Genomic DNA, 19554 nt, shown 5'->3' with positions numbered 1-19554 from the left:
TTGCTGTAGCCATAGAGAACAATAGGAGACAACATTTGATACCAGAGGAGACGGAGCCTATTGAATTAATGCAGCTGATCATTGCTTGCTTCTGAAGGTGTAATTTCTTTGAGGCAGTTCAAACAACATTTGTCCTCACGTTTGAGGGACTTAATTGGTGTTTACAGGCAGTTTCTGGCCACTGTGTGACACAGAGTGTTGGACTGGATGGGCCTTTGGCCTGATCCAACATTGGCGTCTCTTATGTTCTTATGTTCTTATGTAATGCCCCCTCTAAGCTATGTAGTCTTCTGAGCAATGATAAAGACTAAGCCCCTCTCATCACCCATTCCCATAAGCCCATTCCCATATGGTTGGGAAACACCGCAACCAGTCTCCCTCCTTCCAAGCCTGCTCTCCCTCCATATGCAGCCCTTTGGGCTGCCGTCTGGTAGGGCCTTCTTGCGTCATGAACTTGGACTTCCTTGGTGTTCTCCCATCCAAATACCAGCAAGCAATGCTCCCTCTAAGCTGTGGAGTCTTGTGAGCAAAAATTCTACTTTGTGAGCTCCCAGCATTAAACCTGTGAGTGAGCGATTTGGCTGCTGCATGAATTAGTTTGCCAGTTTGGTGTAGTGGTTAAGTGTGCGGACTCTAATCTGGGAGAACCGGGTTTGTTTCCCCACTCCTCCACTTGCACTTTCTGATGTGACCTTGGGTCAGTCACAAGCTCTGGCACAGCTGTCCTTGAAAAAGAGCAGTTTGTGTCAGAGTTCTCTCAGCCCCACCCACCTCACAGGTGGGTGGGGAAGGGAAAGGAGTTTGTAAGGCTCTCTGAGACACCTTTGGGTAGTGAAGGACGGGGTATAAATCCAATCTCTTCTTCTTCTTCTTCTACTTCTGGAGCCATCCTTCCTGAGCGAAGACATAAATGTGTGAGCCGGAAGCTAAAAAACTGTGAGCTAGCTCACACTCACTCAGCTTAGAGGGAACACTGTTTACAGGACTGTTCTGGAGTAAAAAGACTGAGGATGGCATCCTGAGGCCTGGCTGAGATGCTCACTGCAGTAGCAAGACTTCCCATATGGTGGAGAAGTCAAAACCAAGCCACCCGTCCTTTATGCAAAACGAAGAAAAAGAGGAGGAGGAGCAGCAGCAGCAGCAGCAGCAGCAGCAGGAGATTGGATGTATACCCTGCCCTTCACTCGGGGGTATACATTTGGGTAATTAAAGCAATGGGTTTCAACCCCAAACAAGAAAAGGACCACATGAACATGATATTATCACTGTATTGAGGAAGAAGAAGAGGAGGAGGAGACTGGATTTATATCCCGCCCTTCACTCGGAGTCCCAGAGCGGCTTACAAACTCCTTTCCCTTCCTCTCCCCACAACAGACACCCTGTGAGGTAGGTGGGGCTGAAAGAGAGCTCTTGATAGAAACTGCTCTTTTTCAAGAACAGCTCTTATCAGAACTACGGCTTGCCCAAGGTCATCCAGCAGCTGCAAGTGGAGGAGTGGGGAATCAAACCCGGTTCTCCCAGATTAGTGTCCACACACTTAACCATGACACCAAACAGATATCATGTGACTACTCCAATTATCTATGTAGTGCTGTGTCATTTGTAGGGCTACTGTCAGGTTCAACAGCAAGTAAATCTCCACACACATTTCCAGGGAAGCGTTTTGCTTTATTAGATTACAGGTCCGTTGCCATGATCTACAGAGATATTGTTAGGAATGACAATGGGGCAGATGCATCCCTACATATAACAGGATGAGGCAAATGAAATCCAAGCGCGTGTGCAGGAATTCTCCCGGCAGGAGGTTACATAATGAACGGAAGAGTCTCCATGCCTCATGAGAGCAGAAATATTCACACCAACAGTGGAACGCAAGCCCTCCCTCCTTCTCAAGGCCAGTCAGATAACCCAGTCTGGCAGCAGCAGTTCGCACGGTCTCATGAGCGCCTCCCTATCGCTGTTTACAGCAAGCGAGCACAGCAGCAAGCAAGCATGCACCGTAGCACCAGAGGCAGGGAAGGAAAAATACAATGGAAACATGGCAGCTAGCTGACATCCTGCCCCCTCAAAAATAAATCAACCCCCTCCCGGAGCGGCCAGGAGACCTCCCAGTTTCTCTGGGAAATGGCCGTTGAACTTCCGCAAAAGGGCAGGGGCCCGAACATCTTTTCCGTCCACCCATTCCCAATGTTGGGGACCCCAATGAACCCATTCCACCAGATAATACAACCGTCCACGCTTCATTTTAGAGTCCGGAATGTCTGAGATCTCATAATGTTTTTCACCCTCCACCAGGATGGGGGGGGGGGGCCCTGCCACTTCTGGGCACCATTGATTAAATTCTGGACTGGGTTTCAATAAGCTGAAATTGAAAAATGGATGGATATGCTTTAGGTTCTTAGGCAAGTCCAATTCTATCGTTACCTCATTAATTAACCTTACAACTTTAAAAGGACCAATGTATTTCCACCCCAACTTCTGACAGGACTGAGAAAGCTGCATATTCTTTGTGGACACATATACACAATCTCCAGGCTTCAGAACCCAACCCACCACCCATTTCTTGTCAGCCTGGTGCTTGTAAGCGACCTTGGCCATGTCTAATGTCTCATATATCTTTGGCCACGAGTCCCTCAAAGTGTTACACCATTCGGATGCCTCCCCCCCTTTCCCCGGTGTCAAGGTTAGGAAGGGAATTGGGGGGCTGTCATAGCCGAGAGCTGCTTTGAATGGGGACACCCCTGTGGATGAGTGGTGAGCATTATTATAACAAAATTCAGCTGAAGTCAGTAAGTCCACCCAATTGTCTTGTTGATAGTTTGTGAAACAACTTAAGTATTGTTCAAGTGTTTGATTAACACGTTCCGACTGTCCATCAGTCTCTGGGTGGTAGCCACTGCTCAGCCCCTGTTCTATGCCTATAAGTTCCATGAGCTCCCCCCAAAACTTTGAGATTAATTGGGAGCCCCTATCCATTATTATTTTGGTAGGCAGCATGTGGAGTCTGAAAACATGTTTAAGAAATGCTTTAGCCAACGTTCGTGCTGTGGGCAACCTGGGGAATGAAATGAAATGGGCTTGTTTGGAGAATAAATCCACGACTACCCAAATTACCGTCATGGATTTGCTAGGGGGGTAAGTCCTTGATAAAATGCATGGAAATCACCTCCCACGGTCTATTTGGGGTTGGTAATGGTTTCAATAATCCGGGGGGGTTTCCCCTTACAAGGTTTACACATGATGCAAGTTTGGCAGGAGTGTACATACAGAGATAAATCCTTGCGCATGTGCTGCCACCAGAACTGGCACTGTAGACAATGCAGTGATTTAACAAAGCCCGTGTGGCCAGCCAGCTTAGATCCATGTACCAGGCCCATTAACTCCCCCAGCAAAAGTCTTGGAACAAAAAGCTTTTTTCTTTATACCCGCAACCGTTCTCCCTTTGCACCAAATCCCCCGCCACCTCCACCTCCTGTTTGTCAAAGTCCGAAAAGGCGGCGGCAAACTTGGTTTCCCATCCCCCGGGAGGAGGGGGTAAAGGGAGGGTCCGTTTAGCTTGCCCTCATGTCATCACCGCTTCGCCAAATTGAGAAGGCATGAACATGGAATCTAGGACCTCCTCGTGTCGGCTTTCGTGTTGCGGGAGGCGGGACAAGGTATCCACCAGAGAGTTCGATTTGCCTGGGAAATAGTGTAGGGTGAATTGAAACTTAGAGAAGAAATCAGCCCACCGATGTTGTTTGGTGTTTAGGTTTCGGGGTGTACGGAGGACTTCGAGATTCTTGTGATCCATCCACACTTCAAATGACACTCTCGCCCCCTCCAACCAGTGTTTCCATGTGGAGAGTGCTAGCCGGATGGCCCTGCCCCCTTGTCCCAGACCGACCAATTACATTCGGCGTCGGTGAATTTGTGGGACACGTATGCTAGAGGATGGAGTTTGCCGTCTGCCCCCTCTTGCAGGATCACACCGCCCATAGCTACATCTGAGGCATCAGTTTGCACCACAAATCTCTTAGTTTTGTCTGGGTGCGCCAAAACAGGTTTGGTGGTAAAAACGCCTCTTGGCACTCAGGGGTCCAAAGCAGCTTAGCTGACAGCTACCGGCTCTGGGTTGGGAAATACCTGGAGATTTTGGGAGTGTAGCCTGGGGAGGGCAGAGTTTGGGGAGAGGAGGGGCTTCAGAAGGTTATGATGCCAAAGAGTCCATTCTCAAAAACAGCCATTTTGTCCAAGGGAACTAGGGTTGCCAGCCACCAGGTGGCTCTTGGTGATTTCCTGCTATTACAATTGCGTTCCAGATGACCAAGATCAGTTCCCCTGGATAAAATGGCTGCTTGGGAGAGTGAACTTCATGGCGTCAGGGCTGCCAACAGAGGGGGACTGGAGGGACAAAATTCAAGGAGCCCAAATCAGCTGGATAGCACTCAAAGCCAGCGTCATGCTGCATACGGCGGAAAATCTTTCCATTTATTTTAATGCCGTTCGGGGTTCAGCTGCTAGGGATGCAGGGAAGTCTGAGCACAGCAAAAGGCACTCTGCTATCGGCTAGACTGGTCTTTCTGCATGACTGGAGCAAACTTGCCTAACAGATCATACTAAGCCCATGAACCAAGCCGGGACAGAAGCAAGACAAGAGAGCACACTGATGGCTGATACAGTACAGTACAGTATTTGCCAGCCTGCAGGGCATTTTCTCCAGTAGTCTAGCCTTTCTTTCTTCCTTTCCTTACACTCATCTCAGCCAGATCTTGCAAAATGGTCGTTAGGGCAAGATATAACAACCTTTCCCTCTCTTTTCCTTAATTACTCTGCCTCTTTTCCATTCTTTTCTCATTCATTTCTCTCTCCCTCCAGCTAATTTTTCCGTCTCTCCCCCTCCCCTCATTTTCAAATCTAGGTTTCAAGTCTTTCTCATCCCTATCCTGCTTGGCAAGAGAATGTACCTAATAGTAGTATAGAAACAAACGTTTGTTAATATTATGAACAGAAAGGGGGGCTTTAGTATTTTCACATGATCTAACAAAGTAGTAAAAGGACACTCCCCCCCACACTCTTTACATTCCATTGAAGCTTTTGAGCTGTGCCTATGTTATTTTGGAAATCAGGCCGCTGTTGAAGATCATTGAAATTCTTGATTTATATCTGGGAGTGGCGTCAAGCTGTTATTCTTTCCACAGTGGGAGTCTTCTGCTGTAGTTACTTTCTGTTTGTAGGTCTATGGACACTATCTAAGTATGGAATTACAGAGGAGCCTACTGTTGGTTTTGAATATGTTCTTTTTGTAAGCTATGTTTAATTGTTCTGAGCAATCTGTTGGATCAATGTCTATACACTCTATTGGGTTGTGACCACTAACCCTTTTTTGTATTTCAGTGAATGTAATATATAGTTTTGAACATAGTTGTGAATTGTAGATGGTCTTCCCTTGGTGGGTGTTGTTTGTGGCTATACTTTTACATTAAGGGTTCCCTATTGTCTTTGGCACAAGAAGACTGGTAGCAGCTACAAGCATGGACAGCTTCAAGAAGCGATTGGATAAACCTATGGAGCAGACATCCATCAGTGGCTATTAGCCACAAGGTACAAGCAGTGGGGTACCTCAGGGATCAGTACTTGGTCCGATGCTTTTTTAATTTTTAATTAATGATTTGGAGATGGGAGTAAGCAGTGAAGTGGCTAAATTTGCAGATGACATGAAGTTGTTCAGGGTGGTGACAACCAGGGAGGATTGTGAGGCACTCCAAAGGGATCTGTCGAGGATGGGCGAGTGGGCGTCCACATGGCAAATCGGGTTCAATGTGGCCAAGTGCAAAGTGATGCACATTAGAGCAAAAAATCCTAACTATAAATACACGTTGATGGGGTCTGAACTGGCAGAGACTGACCAAGAGAGAGATCTTGGAGTCGTAGTAGATAACTCAATGAAAATGTCAAGACAGTGTGTGACTGCAATAAAAAAGGCCAATGCTATGCTGGGGATTATTAGGAAGGGAATTGAAAACAAATCAGCCAGTATCATAATGCCCCTGTGTAAATCGCTGGTACGTCCTCATTTGGAGTACTGTGTACAGTTCTGGTCACCACACCTCAAAAAGGATATTATAGCATTGGAAAAAGTGCAGAAAAGGGCAACTAGACTTATATATATATATATAATAAATGTTTATTTCAACATTAGCCGACAATACAGAAAACAAATACTGTCATCAGTTAATCACGTAAAGTTACATTCAACATATGGTAAACTTAACCTTGCTGTGATACAACAAACCTTGCACCCATTTCAATGCGAGAGTAACACATAGGTTTCCAACTTATGCATAATACTAACTTTTTTAACACTATCGTCTCCAGTCATTTTCTTAACAAAAGGTAATCATTTTTACAAAAGTTTGACTTGCATTTACAAGAGATCTCAGTTCCTAGTTCAACCGTAATTTTGCCAAAAACAAAATAATCCAAAACCTTGCATCTCCATGCCTGAAGAAAGATGCGTCCCTTGCTTTCCATATGGATGCATAAACATTTTTTGTGGCTGTAAACATAAGTGCCGCTAGTTCCCGAGCATGTTTGGGTATTGTGCAGTCCTCCCATAGATTTAGCAAAATCACTTTGGGAGATTTAGGGATTTGGAATTCTATTAACGAGTTAACTTCAATCAATATCTGATTCGAAAACTGGTCTGAAATTGGGCACATCCACCAAGCATGGAAAAAAGGTGCCTCTCTCTCCACAGGCCTTCCAGCAACTTGGTTGTATCGCCATCGACGAGTGGGACAACTGGGCTGGGGTTAGGTACCACCTAGAGATTAATTTATGGGTTGTCAATTGGATATTCAGAGAAAGTGAAAGGTAGGTTGAAGAACTCCAAACCTGAGACCATGAGAAACTTCACATTACTCTTTTTAAGCCGGTTTGAAGCCATTTTTGATCCGTCATGGAGTAAACTGGTATAGGGCTGCCATTTCACACATGGCTTTCCCCTACCGGTAAACAGCTGGATCTGAAGCGGTTTGCCATTTCAGACTGCACTGCTTTTTCTCACTTTTCCCTGCCATTTTTCGCCCATGGTGATCTCCGGCTTTTTTTTTTAACATTCCCTTTAGAGTGCTATAGCGCTATAGCGCTATAACACAACACTCGAGGCATTCCAATGGGGTTGCTATAACACTGTTTTGCTGTTTTGTTATAGCGCTATAGTGCTCTAAAGCGAACGTTAAAAAAAGGTGGCGATTGCCCGCGCAGGTGAAAAATGGTGGGAAAATGTGTTTCGGATCCGGGAGAAGAAACTGAAGACTATTTGGAAGTGGTTTACAGGTAAAACAGTTCAGCCCCATTTCCTGAACGGGACAGAAGCATTTGTGTGTGAAAGTACAAATATATTCCGGTAGGGAACCAGTTCTAAAACGGTTCTGTCTAAAATGTCAGACCAGAAACCATTTGGGAACTGTTCCTGAACCGGAATGTATCGCCTGTCTGAAATTCCTCCATGTCTCCTCATTTAATTCTTGGTTGAGATCTAAATGCCTTGCCTTTTGATAATGCATTAAGGTAGGCCTTTAAAGTTAAGTAGAATGGAGTAAATAGTAGAGATTAGCCCTTTTACAGGGTGGGAATCTGTTGCTAGCAACTTTTCATTTTTTTCCAAACAATTTTTATTCTTTTTCAAAAGGAACACAGAATTTAACATTATAATACTCAGTAAGAGCTACCCTTAATTTCCCAAATTTTCTAGAGTCCAACAGATTTTGGACTTGAAGATATTCATACCAAGGCAATTGAGTAGACGTGGGGGAAATTGGGAAAAGCTGCGGAGCAAAATGCGGCCGTGCAGCACATGGTGTGAAATTGACACGTACCATCGGGGCAAAGGGAGGAACGAGCGCGGAGCAGCAGCTTGTGGGAAATCAGCCTGTGTGACCTTGGACCAATTGTTTTTTTCTTCTGAAACTGCTTCACACACTGTGAAGTTGTATAAGTGTGTACTAGGGTTGCAAGGTCCCCCTTGGCCATTGGCAGGAGATGGGGGGAGGGTTGCCAGATCCAGGTTGGGAAACCCCTGGAGATTTGGGGATGGAGGCTGAGGAGGGCAGGGATCTCAGTGGGGTACAACATCATAGAGCCCACCCTCCAAAGCATGCATTTGCTCCAGGGGAACTGATCTTCATAGTCTAGAGATGAGCTGTAATTCTTGGGCATCCCCAGGTTCCACCTGGAAGTTGGCATCTCTAGTTCAAATATGTTGTTCCGAATTTACTGGTGGGAGGGTAAGCAAAAAAAAGTACACAACTTGCACAAATCCCCTGCCTTTCCACGTGGTATATACAGGCAGTCACAAAGGTAAGGCAGAGAAAGGATATAGAAAACTTTATACTGATGTATACTTCAGTTTCAAAGGTACTGTTTTCTCATACGATTGGTTGTGTACCAAGACTGAAGCTGGGAGTGTAGACAACTCCCAGGCACAGAAGTTCTCTGACAAATGCAGAAATGTTTTGTCTTCTTTTGTAAAACCATAAATAGGAACAAACCCTAGTAATTATCCTCTCTTATTCGAATTTGTCTGGCCGTTGGCCTGAGTTTGCCCATAGTCTTTTAATTTATCCTCTTCCAGGGTTCAGAATTCCTCCAGAGGTTTGTGTCAGGTCCATCTCTGTCTCAGACCAAAGTTTTCCATGGCTTTTCCCCCCATTTGCTTTAGAAGCCTGCCAAAGCCCATGATTTCAAAATGACTACAAACAAACCAACTGAAACCAGATCCATCCAAACGAAATAGCCCCCGAAATTCTTGCACTGAGAAACTTCAGGAGTGCCAAGGGTGAGGAGTGTCTGTCAGAATGAGGAACCAGGGAGAAGCAGACAATCTTCACAAAGGACTGATTCCAAGGATATGAAAAATAACAACCAAATGAAAATAAAGCTGTGGTGTGGGCTGGGTCTCCACAGAGAGTCACTAACAAAATGTACACCGGTAGCGCCTGACAGGAATATTTGAAGCCATTTCTAACCACCACATGGAGCTATTTTTCATCACTTCTAGGTGCCTCTTATCAGCATGGACCTTGTAATGTATTTTGCGCAGAGGGAGGGGAAGGGAAGAAGATTTTAATCTTTATCTCAACAAATAATAGGAAAAAAATGTAAATCTCTTGGCAAAAGCTGCAAGTGAGTTATGAGGGCCTCACCCTTTTACTTACACAGTGACCGATTTCACGCAAGAGCTGCGTCACGGTCGCGCCTCCCTTTGCCCTCCTTCTATCGGTCAATTTCCCACTCAGAGCCGTGCGGCCGCATTTTGACCCGCAGCTTCGCCCGATTTTCCCCTGTTTTTTGAGGATCATGAAACCGTGGGGAAAATCAGGCGAAGCCGCAGGTCAAAATACGGTTGTGTGGCTTCAAGTGGGAAATTGACCAATAGAAGTGGGGCAAAGGGAGGCGCGACCACGGTGCAGCTTTTGTGTGAAATCAGTCAGTGTGTTTTTCTTTTGTTTAAGAATAATGGTGTTGATTTAATGTATCTAGGTAGAGGGAAAAGTAGAACTGATGGAGAAACAGAGAGAGTGAAGGAGCATCTGTCTCAGGTACAGTTTTATTTTGAATTTTCCTTTGAGGAGAAAAATCCCTTTATTGGATCAACTGAAAATAGCAAACTCTGAGATACAGGAGAACACATTGTTTAGTAGTAGAGGGCACACTAGGGTTTCCAGGTCTGGGTTGGAAAATTCCTGGAGACTTTGGGGGTGGATCCAGGAGAGGGTGGGGTTTGGGGAGGGGAGGGGCCTCAGCATGGTCCAATGCCATAGAGTCAACCATTCAAAGCAGCCATTTTCTCCAGGGAAGCTGACCTCTGTCAGCTGGAGATCAGTTGTAAAAGCCAGAGATCTCCAGGCCCCACCTGGAGGCTGGCAACCCCAGGGCATACCTTGGAAGCTGGAGGTTCCAAGTTCAATGCATGTTGTATCACCAGTTGAAAGAGTTAGTAGGACTTGGTGGGGGGGACACCCTGAAACCCTGGAGTACTACTGCAAATCAGAATAGGCAATACCTGGCAAGATGGACCAGCAGTCTGTCAGGGTCAACAGCAAGCAGGTCCAAACACACTCTCCTGAAAAGGCTGTTTTATTGGAATACTGTTCTGTTGCCAAGTGGTACAGGTACATTGTCAGAAATAACGAATAGTGCAAGGGGCTCCATACATATACTCTGGTGCTGCATCTAGCTAAGCAAATGAAATCCAAGCACGGGCGCGGGAATTCTCCCGGCAGGATATTACATCATGAATGGGAGACTCACCCCAATCCCTTGAGAGCAGAAATATTCACACCTGTAGTGGAATCCAAGCCCTCCCTTCCCTTCAAGGTTATACTGATAACGCTGTCTGGCTGAACCAGTTCGCACCGGGGAAAGAGCGCCTCCCTTATGTTACTCTCCAGTTTTACATCAGTCCATGCTTTTTTCTTTTTTTGCTTTTTTTCCTCCTTTGGAAATAATGGAGGATAGGGGCACCTTCTTTGGGGACCCATAGAATTGGACCCCCTGGTCCAAGCTTTTTGAAACTCGGAGGGGGGTTGTTGTTTTTTTAATAGAGGCACCAGAAGTTATGATGAAAATTTGGTGCCTCTACCTCAGTAAACAGCCCCCCAGATCCCTGCATACCCCCGGATAGATTTCCCATTACAGCCTATGGGAATCATTGACTATAATGGTCCCCATAGGCTATAATAGAGCTGAAGGCATTTAAAGGTGCCGCAGTCCCTTTAAATGCATTTGTGAAGCTCCTGCTTCACCTGGAATGGTATTTAAAGGGGGGGCACTCTCTTTAAGAGCAATTTAACTGTGGCTATCCTGTTTTCCTGGAAAATCTCAATTTTTTCCTGGGAATATCCAGGATTGGTTATACTTGCTACACACACCCCTCTGTTTCCAGCTGAAAGAATAACCGATAAATACCAATAAGGTGTTTTCTGGCTCTTCTTTAGGCTCAGCCGAATGCACATCCCTAATATGCAGTGGCCAAAGTGAGACTTACAGTAAAATGGGGGGGTGATGAAGTGAGAGATGATGGTTTCTTTAAAGAAGAAGCAAGGCAGAGATTTGGACAGACATCAGACCACAGCAGGAAAGAGTTCTTGAGAAAGAAGCCTTAGGAAACTTATGCTCAAGTGACATGTAGGTTAGAGCAGTTGTTAAAGCAATGACTGGAGGGAACAGAAGTTGATAGCTGCAAAGATATAATCAACTTCATAGGCTCGGTGCTGTTTTCCAGATTGTGACTCACTGAATATTGTTGGCTGGTACAACGTAAGAAGCCAGAAACTGTATCCCAAGCCAAGGGTGTAGACTTTCCCATTTCCCGGGGGGGGGGGGCTGGGGCTGGGCCAGAGGCATTGCTGTGCTAGGAGCAAGGGTGGCTCCCGGGGGAGGCTGAGCACCTTCCTGAAAATTTCGGCAGGGGCTGAAGCCCCACCGCCCCCACGAAGATTACGCCTATGTCCCAAGCTGTGGAGACTACAGATCAGCTGGTGTTGTTGAATGGAGAAACCAGGGAGGAAAAAATTCTCCTCAGAAAAATATTTTAAGTGGGGTGGGCCACAGACAGAACCTCACCTGCCCAACACAAACGATACAGGAGGTGGTGGGAAAATGGCAAGAACCACCTTAGGGCCAGTGTTCCCTCTAAGCTGAGTTAGTGCGAGCTAGCTCACAGGGTTTTGTAGCCTCTGGCTCACACCTTTTTGCCGTAGCTCCGGAAGGACGGCTCCAGAGCAAACTAATTTATGCAGTAGCCAAATCACTCGCTCACAACTTTCATGGCCAATAGCTCACAAAGTAGAATTTTTGCTCCCAAGACTCCACAGTTTAGAGGGCCAAGATGAGGGAACATGGAGGACATGTTACTAGTATGATGAAACAAGATTACAGTTGCCCCCCAATGAATGAATGAACAGCCCCTATAACACCAAAAATGAGTAAATTTCATACAAGCAACACAGCCCACCACGGCACCTAAAGAGTTGACACGCAATGTTCAGAAGCCTCCGTGGAGCACACTATAGGGACTTACAGCCAGTTTAGGTTCAGGGCATGCCAGAGTGTGTGTCATCTTAACTCCTGAGTAAGTGAACCTGTGGTCATGGATGGAATTCCAATTATTAACGTGGAAAGCAGGGGTCATTTCCTGCAGGAGCGCACAGGAGCGGAGCTCCGGCAGTAAAGAGCCCCGGGGGCAGGCACATGCAACAAGCCCCACCCCCTGATCCCAGCAGCCCTCAGTAAGAGCAGGAAGCAGCCAGGTAAGTTGCAAAGCTCCCCCCGCCCCCCCGGGTCCAAAACAGTCCAGTGGCACCTTTAAGACCAAGTTTTATTCAGGTACAAGCTCTCCCTCCTCGGCGAGGACAGGTCTGCACGTCCCCCCCCCAATAGCTAGCAATCCAAAACAGTCAGTGGAGCCTGAGCGGTGGGTGTTGCCTTCTTACACACTTCCGGTAATGTCATGGGGTGTGGCATATGCAAATAAGTTATGCTAATAGGTTATGCTAAAGTGCTCCTGCCCCTCTTTTTCTACGAAATGACCCCTGGTGGAAAGATTCAGGGTCCAAAGTTAGTGTCATGAAACCCCACTTGGAAAAGGCAGAAAGCCTGGTGGAGAGGGAAAGCATGGTAATTACAGGACTGGAAGGACCTGCTTTCCCCGTGCCTGTAGCTCAAGTCAATATACAGTGCAAAGACTGAGGTGGTCTTTAGGATGTAGGGGTACTGTTTAAAAACTTTCAAAGCCCCATATGGCCAGGGACCTGCATATCTCAGGGACTGTCTCTCCTCATATGTGCCCTGTAGAGCCTTGCACTCAATGGACCAACACCTTCTGGTTTTCCCTGGCCCAAAGGATGTCCAACTAGCCTCAACCAAGACCAGGGCTTTTTCTGCCCTGGGCCCAGCCTGGTGGAATAAGCTGCCAATTGAGATCAGAGCTCTGTCGGATCTATTGCAATTCCGCAGGGCCTGTAAGATGGAGCTTTTAGTTGAGGCAGTTGGGCGTCCCCTGGGAGTAAGCACAACTAACAACAGGCCGGCCCAAAACTTCTAAAGGCCCGAAATTGGACAGAATGTGGCAGAGTACTGTAAAACATGTGACATCTGCCAAAAAATTGGGAAGGCGGAAGATAAACCTGAGCTTCTTTAGACCCAGTGCAACTAATGAAGGGAGCATTTAAGCAAACAGGCATTGACCCAATAGTTCCATTACCCAGGCAGATACGACGGGAAAGCAAATATATCCACACTGTCATGGAATAGGCCACAGACTATCCAGAACCAGTAGCCCTGTCAAGCACGGATAGAACTGTAGTAGCCGATGTCTTTGTTAATCTCTTCTGTAAACTAGGCTTTTGAGCTGAAATAATTTCAGACATGGGAACATCCTTCATGTTAGCCATCATTATAGGAAGTCAATGGGGTGAGACATATAACCTCAGCCCCATACCACCAAGAAACCAAAAGCCACATAGAATGGTTTAAAGGGACATTGAGGAAACCGATAAAAGCTTGTGTGGCTGACCACTCAAACAACTGGGACGTAAACTGCATCTGCTGTTCGCAGTTTGTGAGGGTACAGGATTTAGAGAGCACTTGAGACTCCAGGGTTTAGTCCCTTCAAATTGTTCTGGGAGAGAAGGCGGTGAGAGGTCCCCTAGGTATCATCAAGGGAGACTGGGAAGGAGACATCTGAAGAGCCTGAGAGTTTGGTCCAATATACAGCGATTTTAGAAAACGGTACCCTGTTTCCCCGAAAATAAGACCTACCCCAAAAATAAGCCCTAGCAGGATTTCTATGCATTTGTGGTATAAGCCCTAGTGTGTCTTCTTGAGAAAAAATAAATATAAGACAGTGTCTTATTTTCAGGAAAACATGGTATTTATTGGAAGTCTTTGGCCCCGGTCACATGGGCCGGAAAAGGCAGGGGGGAAGCGTGGCTGTTTGCCCCGGAACAAAGTAATGCGCGGCAGCCCAATCAGAAGTCCCATCGAGGTCCCGTGGTTAGGCCGTTAGGTGCCAATCACACGGCTAGTCTGCAGCACGGCAAAGAAGCGGCGCGATCACACCGGCAATCGTGCCGCGCCGCTTCTGTGACAAACAGGATTTTTTTTTGTCTCACCGAAGTTTCCGCATGTGCATGATTGTTTGTGCACATCCTGTGGAGACTTTTAAAAAAAAAATCCGGTTTGCAACGGGACATGGGCAGGCGCCGGATGCCTCAGGTTTCCAGTGGAAATGCGATCAGACGCCCACCCTTGCCCGAAAACTAGTACATCGTATGTGGTGGTTTTTTACTCTGCATCTTCGGCAACAAGCCACGGGTAAGCCACGGGTGCACTACGCAGATGTTGTGGTGTGATCGTGCCCGGAAAATCCACCTATCATCCGTGTCTTCAGCGTGGCAACTTCTCCATGTGAACAGGGCCATTATTTATTTACTGAAAATTATTTTTGAAAGGTTAACTTTATTTCAAAAAGAGAAAGAGTCTTGGTGAATCAGAGGAGTGGCAAATGAGACAGATACAATACATCTGTCATCATTCACCCTACTTTAACACCTATCCAAACATCAGATACACCAAGGCAGTTCTTATGGTCCAATGAACTGGGAGTCTGGGACTAATGAGCAAACATCCATATCCACGTGCCATTATTAGACTTCAAGTGTGCTGGAAGTGAAGGACTTTGCACAATCTCTTAGCCTCAGACTTCAGAGGGGGACTATAGAGAGTCAGAGAGCAAGTTAGGTCAGGACCCTGATCATCCTTCCCTTCTACTGCTCTGATGATATCCCTTTGATGTGTAGATTGTGACTCTCAGGGAATGTTCCTTCCTTCAGGCCTGACACCTTCTCCACACTATGCTTCTCTTCTCCATCTTGCCACCATGAGGGCCGGACGTGCTTCCTGCATCAATCCTAGCTAGTTAGTGTAATGTATTGAAACGATTACATGAATCACCTCATAGGACTCCTATGTTAAGCTTCGAGCCAGACCAGGGCTCCTTTGAGCGAACTTCCTATTGGTCGCTTCGTAACAGCGACCAATCAGAACGATACCATTCCCTAGGAGGGAAAGACTCCCATTGGTCCTTAACTAAGCAATCTCATTGGTTGTTAATTGTAAATAGGCGTGGCTACATTAGCCCGGTTATGTTTAAAAGGAGCATAAGCTCCCACTGTTTTCTGTTCTGGTTTCTTACTGAGTTGAGTGCTTGTTCGTTACTTCCAATAAAGCTGAATCACTTGCTGAATCACTCTAAGAGTCCTTTGTTAGCGCGATCTAACAATTGGCGACAAGGATGGGATGTTAGAGCAGGTAGGCAGCCCTGCGGACATCCACACTTCGGACTCGGAAGAAAGCGGGCAAAGCACAGCAGCCGATCCGGCGGAGGCGCCACCAGCTCCGGTGCACAAGTCTCCCACGATGGCTGGAAGCCAGAAGTTCGAGTGCTTCGAACCCTCCTCTGAAGACTGGGACTCCTACCTATCCAGGTTTGAGTTCCACCTAGAAACGCATGACATTACCGACGAGGCCAAGAAGCGAGCTTGCCTCCTGAGTTCCTGCGGGAAGGGGACCTTCGACATAGCCAGGTCGTTGGTGGCCCCAACGGACATGAAAACGGTTTCTTATGCTGACCTGACAAAGAAGCTTAAGGCTGTGGCCGCAGAAGCAGCAGATAAGTCCACAAGGGAGGTCCGCCAGAGGATGGCAGAGCCCAGCGTCCACTCTCAGCGAGACAGCGAGGGCGAAGAAGCGGACGATGACGTCAACGCGGTCCGAGGCAAGCGGACCCCAGCGAAGACTACCAGCGTCAAGCCGTGCTCCGGCTGCGGCGGGAAACACCAGCGCGACTCCTGTTGGGCTCGAGATGTAAACTGCAGAGCGTGTGGGCGGCGTGGACACCTCGCCAGAGTCTGCAGGTCGGCGCAGAAGGACCCTACATCCAACAGCAGGACGGCACAGAAGACCACACCACCCAACGCCCGGGGAAAGCAGCAATCATCAGCACCAGAAGCAAGCTACTCGGTGACAGCATCCCTATCAAGCGCATCGGTCATCAATCGCACCAGTTGCCAGGGCAAGATCACCGTGACCCCACTCCTCGACGGCAGACCGTGCACCATGGAGGTGGACTCCGGATCTTCGGTGACAGTGATCTCTGCAGCATCCTGGCAAGCGTTGTTCCCAACCAGAAGCCGACGGCGGCTCCAGCCTGCGGAGACCCGAGTGTCCGACTTCCAGGGCAACCGAATTCCCCTGGCCGGACGGGACACTGCGGATGTTGAGTATAAGGGGAAATGTGTTAAGCTATCTTTTCTTATTGCCGAGGGAGACCGGGTCAACTTACTAGGGTTGGATTGGTTTGAGCCATTAGGCATTGGTATTTCAGGAGTTAACAAAACGCTTGAGAATAAATGGGATATGATGTATGACCTGTTCCCTGATGTATTTGCAGAGGGTCTGGGGCGGTACAAAGGGCCCCCGGTTGCGTTCGAACTTGATCCATCCGTAAAGCCAATCAGGTTGAAATATCGGAAGGTCCCAATTCCCCTCAGGCCTAGGGTGGAGAAGGAAATTGACAAACTCGTGGAACAGGGAGTTTTGGAGCCTGTTCCTCACAGTAAGTGGGAAACCCCGATTGTAACGCCTGTCAAGCCTGATGGGTCCATACGCTTATGCGCGGATTACAAATGCACCCTTAACAAGGCGTTACAGCAACACTCCTACCCAGTCCCGGTTATAAGCCACATTCTGGCTTCCTTGGGGGGAGGGAAAATTTTTGCCAAATTGGACTTGGCACAGGCATACCAACAGTTGCCTGTCACTCCTGAGGCTGCTGAAGCCCAGACGATTGTCACCCATAGAGGCGCGTTTAAGGTAAATCGCCTGCAGTTCGGGGTAAATGTGGCGCCCGGAATTTTTCAAGGCTTGATGGAGAAACTCTTGAGGGGGGTACCAGGCACGGTGCCCTACTTCGACGACGTATTAATAGCCGGGAAGTCTGAAGAGGAACTAATAGCCCGTGTTAAGGAAGTCTTAAAGCGTTTCCAGGACGCAGGGCTCAGGGTTAAACGGTCTAAGTGCACACTGGGAGTTAACAGTGTGGAGTTCCTGGGATTCCGGATCGATGCAGACGGGGTGCACCCCACGGACGACAAGGTAGCTGCAATCCGGAACGCCCCCAGGCCGGTGAGTAAGAAGGAGCTCCAGGCATTTTTAGGACTCCTCAATTTTTATCATGCGTTTTTACCGCATAAGGCATCGGTGGCTGCCCCTTTGCACATGCTCTTGCATAAGGAGGCTAAATGGAAATGGGGACAGGCTGAGGAACGGGCTTTTGTGGGAGTTAAGGAGCTGTTGACATCTAATGACGTGCTGACGCACTACGATGATCAGAAGCTCCTGGTGTTAGCTGCTGACGCTTCACCTTTTGGAGTAGGCGCAGTTTTGAGCCATTTGATGCCTGATGGGAGCGAAGCGCCTATCGCTTTTTATTCTCGGTCTTTATCTGCGGCAGAGAGGAACTATGCCCAGATAGACAAGGAAGGTCTGGCGTTGGTAGCGGCTGTCAAAAAGTTCCATGATTTTATTTTTGGCAGACGATTTTTGCTGGTCACTGACCACAAGCCGCTACTGGGGATTTTTGCGCCCGATAAGCAGTTGCCAAACATAATGTCCCCACGTATGCTTAGATGGGCGCTCTTTTTGCAGGCGTACGATTATGACCTCGAACACCGGCCTGGGAAGGCAATCGGACATGCGGACGCCCTTAGCCGATGCCCATTGCCCTGTGTGGGATCCGACCCTGCCCCTGCGTATGAGGTCCTGGCTCTGGATGTGCTCCCCCAGGCACCAGTGTCGTCCAAGGACATTGCGGCACTGACGGCCAAGGACTGCATTCTCTCCCGAGTACTTAACTGGGTGTGGAGGGGGTGGCCGGTTGGGAGCATTGAGCCTGAATTCGCACCTTACAAAAGCCGCCAAAACGAACTCTCGATTTCCAAGGGGTGTCTACTATGGGGCAATAGGGTGGTGGTCCCTGCCCAGCTCAGGAAGAGAGTATTGGAATCCCTGCACGAGGGTCACCCTGGGATGGTGCACACCAAAGCATTGGCCAGAGGGTATGTCTGGTGGCCAGGACTGGACAAGGAAATCGAGGAGTGGGTGCGAGTCTGCTCCAAGTGTCAGCAGGTTAGACCTGATCCCCCACACGCTACACCCCAAGCCTGGGAATCATCTGGGAAACCCTGGGCCAGGTTGCATATAGATTTTGCTGGCCCTCTCCAAGGGCAAATGTTCTTGATTGTCGTAGATGCAATGTCTAAATGGTTAGAAGTTGTACACATGAAGTCGACCACTTCACTAGCCGTAATTCATGCGCTTCGCCGCCTTTTTGCCACACACGGGTTGCCTGACGTCATCGTCAGTGACAACGGGCCTCAATTTGTTTCTGAGGAGTTCAGATACTTCCTCACGAGTAATGGCATCCGCCAAATGACTTCGGCCCCTTTCCATCCGGCATCTAATGGCCAAGCCGAACGGATGGTCAGGACGGCCAAAGAGGCCCTGGGTAAAATGGACGAGGGGGACTGGAGCCAGAGGCTGGGCTCCTTTCTTTTGCGGCAGCACACCACCCCCTGCAGTGCTACAGGCCGCAGTCCGGCCGAGTTGCTAATGGGGCGGGGGCTCACAACTCGGTTAAACAGGTTGCATCCGGATCTCACTGACGATCATTCCGAGCGTACCGACTCACAACCGAAGGTACGAATGTTTGAAAAAGGGGACAAGGTTCTTGCACGGAATTATGCTAATGGTCACTTATGGCTTCCTGGGGTAATATCCGACTCTGTGGGTACTCGCATGTATGTGGTACAGTTGGCTGACGGTCGAGTATGGCGGCGCCACATAGATCAGCTAAGGAGACGTTGGGCTAAGGACAGCGCTGACTCTCCGACGGCTGATTCCCCTGATGTTGAGTGGAGACCCCCAGAGCAGGCGGTGAGTACCGAAAGGCCCGGTACTGTCCCCGAGTCAGGGCAGACCCCTGGGTGCGGGGCTGAAACCCCAGTAGAGTTTGTGCCTGAACCAGGCTGTAGTGAACCCCACAGTGACTCACAACCTTGTGTGCCCATAGAGCCTGCACCGCTTCGCAGGTCTCAGCGTACGCGGCAGATGCCGACTTATCTAAAAGACTACGATTGTAATAAAGTATTTTGGAACAGTTGATGTACAACAGCATGACTTGAATGTATGTAAATAATAAAACAAATGGATGATGACTTAACTTAGGGGGGAGGAATTGTAATGTATTGAAACGATTACATGAATCACCTCATAGGACTCCTATGTTAAGCTTCGAGCCAGACCAGGGCTCCTTTGAGCGAACTTCCTATTGGTCGCTTCGTAACAGCGACCAATCAGAACGATACCATTCCCTAGGAGGGAAAGACTCCCATTGGTCCTTAACTAAGCAATCTCATTGGTTGTTAATTGTAAATAGGCGTGGCTACA

The sequence above is a fragment of the Gekko japonicus genome, unplaced genomic scaffold, assembly GCF_001447785.1.
Source record: "Gekko japonicus isolate JY-2015 unplaced genomic scaffold, Gekko_japonicus_V1.1 scaffold120, whole genome shotgun sequence".
NCBI lineage: Eukaryota > Metazoa > Chordata > Lepidosauria > Squamata > Gekkonidae > Gekko > Gekko japonicus.
This window is presented reverse-complemented; position numbering follows the sequence as displayed.